A 7,627-nucleotide genomic window follows, 5' to 3' on the forward strand; every position below is an offset into this window, starting at 1 on the left:
AACTCCTCTGAGTGAAAGCAAGAAATAGAATCCTCATTCAAACCTTTTAAGATCCCCAAACTCTTTCAAACCACTCACTGATGTCTCAGTAATGTGGCACACTTTGTGTTCACAAAGCAGCAATTTCTTGGGTGTGAAAGAGAATTTTGAATTGAGTTTGTTTTTTTTCCAGTTTTGCAGATGTGAGTTTTGTGGTGGGGCGCTGCTTCCTGTGGCATGAGGATGTGGCGATCATCACTGAGACTCAACTCTCTGTGCTCGGTGTAGAAGAGACTCTGTCTGTCTCAGCCCTTCTGACGAGTCTATTCGTGGGTACTCTTTCGTGCGAGCAGCTTCCTTTTTGATCTTGTCGCCTGCCCACCTGCATAGAAAAAGAAAGTGATGCAGAGAATGGGTATGGAAACAAATACTGAACTGAAAAGCATTTGTAAATCATGCCTTGTTTGTTTTATTTCCATATTATTCTTTCTGTTACTCACTTTCTGTTCCAAAGTTTCTCTACATAAATTCTAACAATGCTCACCACATCCAACTTGCAGATCCTCATGATTGACAGCATTAACACAAGGCAGACGGCCTTCCTTACTTACGGTCACAGTGTGCCAACATACAAAATAAAAGTATAAAGCATGTCTCACCCTAATTTAAAAAACTTTCACAGTTCACAGCAATTCACAGCATTGATAACAACATCATAAACACTGTATACCAACTATCAGTATATTCTTTTGGAGTTTATTTGCCAGTCACTAAACAAATTTGAGAGGAAGTTTCAGGCAAGCACTTCACATTATGAAGTTGTGTGCTTCCCCTTTTAAAGACACAATTAGTGTTAGTTTTGAATATAGCTTACCAGCAAAGTGGATTTTGTTTACATTATAGATCAGCCAGTTCCTGTCATCATTTGTCCCTGATGCCCTGTTTCTGACCACAATGACATCAATCGACTCAGAAGCATACAAGGCTTCTTCCTGTCTAGCATTTTTTTCACATGTATCACATGCAACACCTCTGTCATGCTTGCAGCATAAAGAGCAGGTGCAATGTGCAGAGCTGCTACCAGAGAAGAGAAGCCTTGCTCCTCCCTCTTTCTCTCTCTCTCTCTCTCTCTCTCTCACACACACACACACACACACACACACACACTACAGGCACAAGTAAGGTCACAAGAAGTCATATGAAATATTCGTTTTTCTTCCTCTCTCTAACACTCTTTACATTTCATCAAAGCAAAAATAAATAATACGATAAATAATACTTTTTTATGAAAAGCATTTGGAACCAATTTATTGATTTTGGAATCAATAAAATGGCACAATCAAAGATTAACAGCAGTCCTGCAGGAAAATGGTATGTATGTGTATAGTGCTTTTCTAGTCTTGATGACTAGAAATCAAAGGATTGTATAATTCTGAAGTGAATTCTGTCTTTGTTTCACAGTGTTTCATACTGTATATGACCACCTTCGACTATGTCTTGTCTCTGTGCCAATGAAAGAACAGCCTCACCCACACAAACCATCTCTAAGTTCACAATTACATATTTGAGATGTGTAATATTTGACATGCAAAATAACAAAAGGTTAACAAAAATAAAAAAATAGCAGAGGATACATGTGAGGATACATATTATAAATGAAGTTATATTTAGTTTCTTCCTATGCCATGCTGGGATTGGCACAAGTGCCCCCACGACCCTTGTGTGAAGGATAAAGTGGTAGAAGATGGATACATTTCATGAACCATATTGTCACTAGGAGAGGAAAAAGTGCAACTTGGCTTTGAATGGCTCAAGCTGTTGACTGTGGAGAATGCATGTATTGGACAATTGCTTGGCTATTCACATTGCACAAAAACTGAATCTTCTTTGTAATTTCAGCCTTGAATGTTCCAATGTTCTTTTAGGTGATATGAAAATTTAACCACTATAGTATTCACTATATTCTAGCAATGTCTATATGCAATGTCAGATGGCTGTCCACCTTTGCTGACCACACCTCGAGAAGTACAGTCTGTCCTAGTTCTACAAACCCCCTGGTCATCCTTTTTAAAGATTCTTTAATATTTATACCATAACATTCTAAATAGGGCTTCCCCTGATTTTCTTGGATTTTCTTGGATTTTTAATTTTTAGCAAGGCAACAAAAAGTTTGAGTTCCAGGTCTGAGAAAGGATGTTTTAAGTAACATTTTAACAATGATCTACACTACAGATACATACAAAACCTTAAAATCAACACAGCGCCTTGAGATGATGTATGTTGTGATTTATAGCTATACAAATAACATTTAATTTAATTTAATTTAATTTAATTTAATTTAATTTAATTTAATTTAATTTAATTTAATTTAATTAAATTAATTAATTAATTAATTAATTAATTAATTAATTAATTAATTAATTAATTACTCACTCAGGTTATCTACGGAGTTCCTCAGGGTTCCGTGCTCGGACTAATTCTTTTTACCCTGTACATGCTGCCATTAGGCAACATTATCAGGAAACACAACATAGATTTTCATTGTTATGCAGATGACACTCAGCTATATGTATCTGTACGAGCGGACGACCCAAACCCATCTATTAAACTCCAGGATTGTCTCATAGACATACAGACGTGGATGACTCGGAACTTTCTGATGCTTAACACAGAAAAAACTGAGGTCATGGTCCTTGGGCCAAAAGATATAAGAGCAGCACTTGGAGCTCTAAACCTAGGCAGTAACACTCCAGTCCCTTGCACTACAGTAAGGAACCTAGGAGTCCTGTTTGACCAGGATTTATCACTGGATGAACACATTAAGCATATATGTAGAACAGCCTTCTACCACCTTCGCAACATTAAGACAATTAGAAATATTATATCAAGACAAGACTCTGAGAAACTAACTAACTACTCTAATCCACGCCTTTATAACCTCTAGGCTGGATTACTGTAACTCCTTACTGTTTGGATGTCCTAGTAAGTCCCTGAGAAGCCTTCAACTTGTCCAGAATGCAGCAGCACATACTGACTGGAACCAGACGACGTGACCATATAACTCCTGTCTTGGCTTCTCTTCACTGGCTCCCAGCGAAAAGTAGAATAGATTTTAAAATACTTCTACTTACATACAAGGCCCTGAATAATCAGGCACCTTCTTATGTTTGTATATATATTATATGATATATATATTATATTATAACCCTTAGTCACTTTATATCAACCTAATAGACCGATGTGCTCCCTGAACTCAGGTCTACTGGTTATTTCCGAAAATAAATAGAAGAATCGGTGGTAGAACATTTATCTACCAGGCTCCTCTCCTGTGGAACCAACTCCCGCTTTCAGTCAGACAGTCTGACTCTGTCTCTGCCTTTAAGGTGAGCCTGAAAACACCTCCTCTTTAACATAGCCTATAGTCGAAGCTATATCAGGTATGTCCTGATTAGAATAGTCTATCTTATGCTGCCATAGGCTTAGACTGCTGGGGGAATTTCCCATCATGCACTTAGAATGAGCACACAGACTTTGCACGAGTCGCACTTTCTCTACCCCGTCCTCGATTTCTCAACCCTCACCACTTACCCTACGTCCCCCCATGAGATGTAGCACATAAATCCACATGTAGCACATCTCTAACTGATGTTTAATCTCTTACAGTTCTGCTGACACCAGTGAACGACATCAGGTCAGGACAGGAAAGAGGACTCCGTCATCCCCAAATCTCTGACCACAACAGCCTTCGCTACAGGCTGCGACAAACCCAGTGATCCAGATGGATCCTGGCATCTAAAGACTTTTTACTTTTTATTCTTTTATTCTTTATTCATTGTGTATTGTATGTTTTGGGTAACATCTACTGCACATCTGTCCGTCCAGGGAGTGGTTCTGTGGTTCTTCCTAAGGTTTCTACCCTTTTTCCCTGTTACAAGGGTTTTTTCCCTGGTAGTTTTTCCTTACCCTGGTCGAAGGTCTAAGGACAGAGGATGTTACCAACCCTGTAAAGTCCCGTGAGACAAACTATGTTTTGTAAACTGTGGGTTATACAAATAAAGATTGATTGATTGATTGATTGATAGAGGAAGAGGCCTCTATAGTTACAGTATTCTTGTTGCTTTTACAGTAGTTTTTCTTCAGAGTCAAAGTGTATGTACTTCATGCAGTCATTTTAAGTTGTCTACAGATTTTAATTGTTTAATTGATTTCATTGTTGGTTGATTACTGTATTTGATTATGGTAAGAAATACTGCAAGTATTGAAATAAATACTTAAAATATTCAGTCTGCAGCATCAGTGTTGTGCAGTGCTTGGTTAGTTTATAGTAGGCCAGTTTGTGTACAATCTCCCTATATCTCAAACTAATCATGAAGATTGTTGTGGGAAATTATCCCTTACAAAAAAATGTCTGGCCAAAATCCAGTACATGCTATTTCCTAAAATTAGTTTTTTTTACAAATGTGTTTTTTATTTATCACAGCAGTGTGAAACTGGCTGCAATAGTTTCTGATCATTGAAGACTGTGTTAAATGAAAACTAATAGCATTTTCACAAATATGTGGATATGTTTTGACTCAAGTGTGTCATTTTGCAAACAACATTTATGAAGCAGCAAAGCTGTAAGCTTCCTGACTGTGACCTTCGGTGAGTGAGAACAATGGCAGATGAGGAACTAAAGGAAACGATTCACCACAATGCATGGAGACTTTCATGCTCAGGGCGTTTTTCATTGCAGTATTTGCCACAACGGTAGGGGACGTACAACCAAAATATTCAACTTGTGCTGCCGCATTTCCTTTCACCCATTAACTCACACAATCATACAGTGCATCTATAAGCAGCACATTTTCTATTACACAGCTTTAGTACCCATTCACACTTTGCCAGCACAGACATCAGGAGCAACTTGAGGTTGTCACTTGCCAAGGGACACATTGGGATAGACTATAGCAGAGCTGGAAATCGAATATTCGACCTTCCGGTTATAAAAAGATAACGTATATTTAAAATGTAATTTTCTTACCATGTCAGGTGTGTGGGCTATTTAATCTAATCTTCACCTGGTCCCCACTTAAACAATGCTTTTTTGAATAGAAACTGCTCTCTGTTACCGATGTAGAGAAGTGTACAATATAACTTTATAGAAGTTCAATGTTAAGAGGAACTGAGGTATTTTGTCTCTGCCCCCTCAGGTTTCTGATCACATTTTGGGTTTATTGTTTAAAGTATTACCATGACCAGCTGAATGTTACTGCACTGCACTATATCCTTTCAAAACAAATCCAGTGAAGCTTCACCAGTCAAACAAGCTTGTCAATTAAGATGTTGTTGGGGTTAAAACAACAACGACTGAGATAATAAACATTAATGGAAAGCTCTTATTTACCATTACACAAACCAGGTGCAGGAGCACTAGGCAGCACTTATCTGCACCTGCATCTTATAATGGGATCAAAACAAAACGTGAGTTGTGTGAGTTTAAGGGCAACAAAAGTGATGGTAGACATGAGAGTGAATGTGTGTTATCCTTGTCACTACCTGATCTGTTACCAAAAACCAAGATTTGTTCTGCACAGGAGCAAAGTGTGACTACTTCCTTTTATCTCTTATGTATCGCAACAGTTGTGGAATTTCAAGTAAAACAAAATACAAAAATAAAAACGGCCACATAAATTTCATTTACGCTGGACAAAATTATAACACTTTTGTTTTTGCTCCCATTTTTCATATGGGAAAATCTAAAAGATCTAAAACATTTTCTATGTACACAATAGAATCATTTCTCTCAAATATTGTTCACAAATCTGTCTAAGGGCGCTTTCACACCAACAGATCCATTCGAACCAAAAACTCTAGTTCGTTTCATTTTCGTTGGTGTGAAAGCATCAATCGGACTCGGGTGCGCACCAAACCAAGCGGACCGAGACCACTAAAAAGAGGTGGTCTCGGTCCGCTTGACTCCGCACCAAATGTCAGATCCTGGTGCGGTCAATCTGGTGAGAACGCGAACTCGGGTCCAAACCATATTCTGCAGTAAATGCCATGGACATAGCCTACATTGTAGGTCTTTGGAGCAATCTTTGTCATATCATAGTTAGCACGACCACATTCATGAAAATAGCGCGTCTCCTCTGCCTGAAATGACGCGCTATACGTCTTCGGCGACTCCAGCGCATCAGCACATTGTTCTCCAGACGCAGCTGCGACTCATTCTCCAATTGGTTATTTTGCCATAAATGGCCAATACAGAGAATGTAATAAATGAAGATCAGAGCAAGTAGCAATGTGTGAACGTGTTGCTCCATAGTGAGTCAAAAGTGGTGTTTTCTACCGGAAGATATATACACATTGATGAAACGTCAATCGTGCCAATTTTGGTTCGTTTGCTGGTGTGAAAGCGGACCACACTGGAGTCATATGTTACATAATAACAATTGTATTGCCTGGTGCGGATCAAATAATCGAACTAGTGGTGTGAAAGCGCCCTAAATCTGTGTTAGTGAGCACTTCTCCTTTGCCAAGATAATTCATCCCACCTCACAGGTGTGGCATATCAAGATGTCGACTAGACAGCATGAATATTGCATGTGTGCCTTAGGTTGGCTACAATAAAAGGCCACCCTAAAATGTTCAGTTTTATCACACAGCACAATGCCACAAGTCGCAGGTTTTGAGGAAGCAAGCAATTGGCATGCTGACTGCAGGAATATCAACCAGAGCTGTTGCCCGTGAATTGAATCTACTTTTCTCTACCATTAGCTGTCTCCAAAAGCAGACCATTTGGCAGTACATCCAACTGCATTATGTAATAAATCTAAAGCAACTGGCCATAGAATCCTCCTAATATGTCACAGAGACTCAGGAATAATGTTCATATGACATACTGAACTCTCCAACAATAACAGTAAAGTCAAAATATTTGCATCAAAAAAATATTTTGCAGTCTGCAAATCATGTTTATGTTTTGAAATCATGTTTTGGCATGTGGCGCCACCTACCGCCGTCTACCAATCATTGCAGTCAGTAGAGTCTCAGCTGCCGAGCAACCACGGTTTACCAGTTATGTCAGAAAATGAAACCTCGGTATTTTATATTTTAATGTAGTATATAGCTGTGTACTTTATGACCACCATCTACGTGTGTTAGTGCTAGGATTTCAGGCTAGTGGTTGAAGTATTCATTTGAGTAAAATACATATTATTTTGCTGTTTTAATGTACATTTCTATTGGTTATTGCATAATTCACCAATTGTTACATTTTGCAAAAAAAAACTTTGCAACACCCACATTATGTAGTAACAACCACAATATGTAATAATTTATTACATAATGCGGCTTTTCTCTGGGTTCTGTGGCTTCCCCCCACAGTTCAAAAACATGCAATATTAGTTAAATTGGACGCTCTAAATTGACTGTAGGAATGAGAGTGAGAGGTTGAATGATTGTTTGTCTCTATACAGTCAGGTCCATAAATATTGGGACATCAACACAATTATCTTATTTTTGGCTCTATACACCACTACAATGGATTTGAAATGAAATGAAAAAGATGTGCTTTAACTGCACACTTACAACTTTAATTTGAGGGTATTTACAGCCAAATCAGATGAACAGTGAAAAAGCAACACTTTTTGGGGGAGCAAAAGTA

Source organism: Microchirus variegatus, assembly GCF_963457635.1.
Source record: "Microchirus variegatus genome assembly, chromosome: 15".
In the NCBI taxonomy this organism is placed as follows: domain Eukaryota; kingdom Metazoa; phylum Chordata; class Actinopteri; order Pleuronectiformes; family Soleidae; genus Microchirus; species Microchirus variegatus.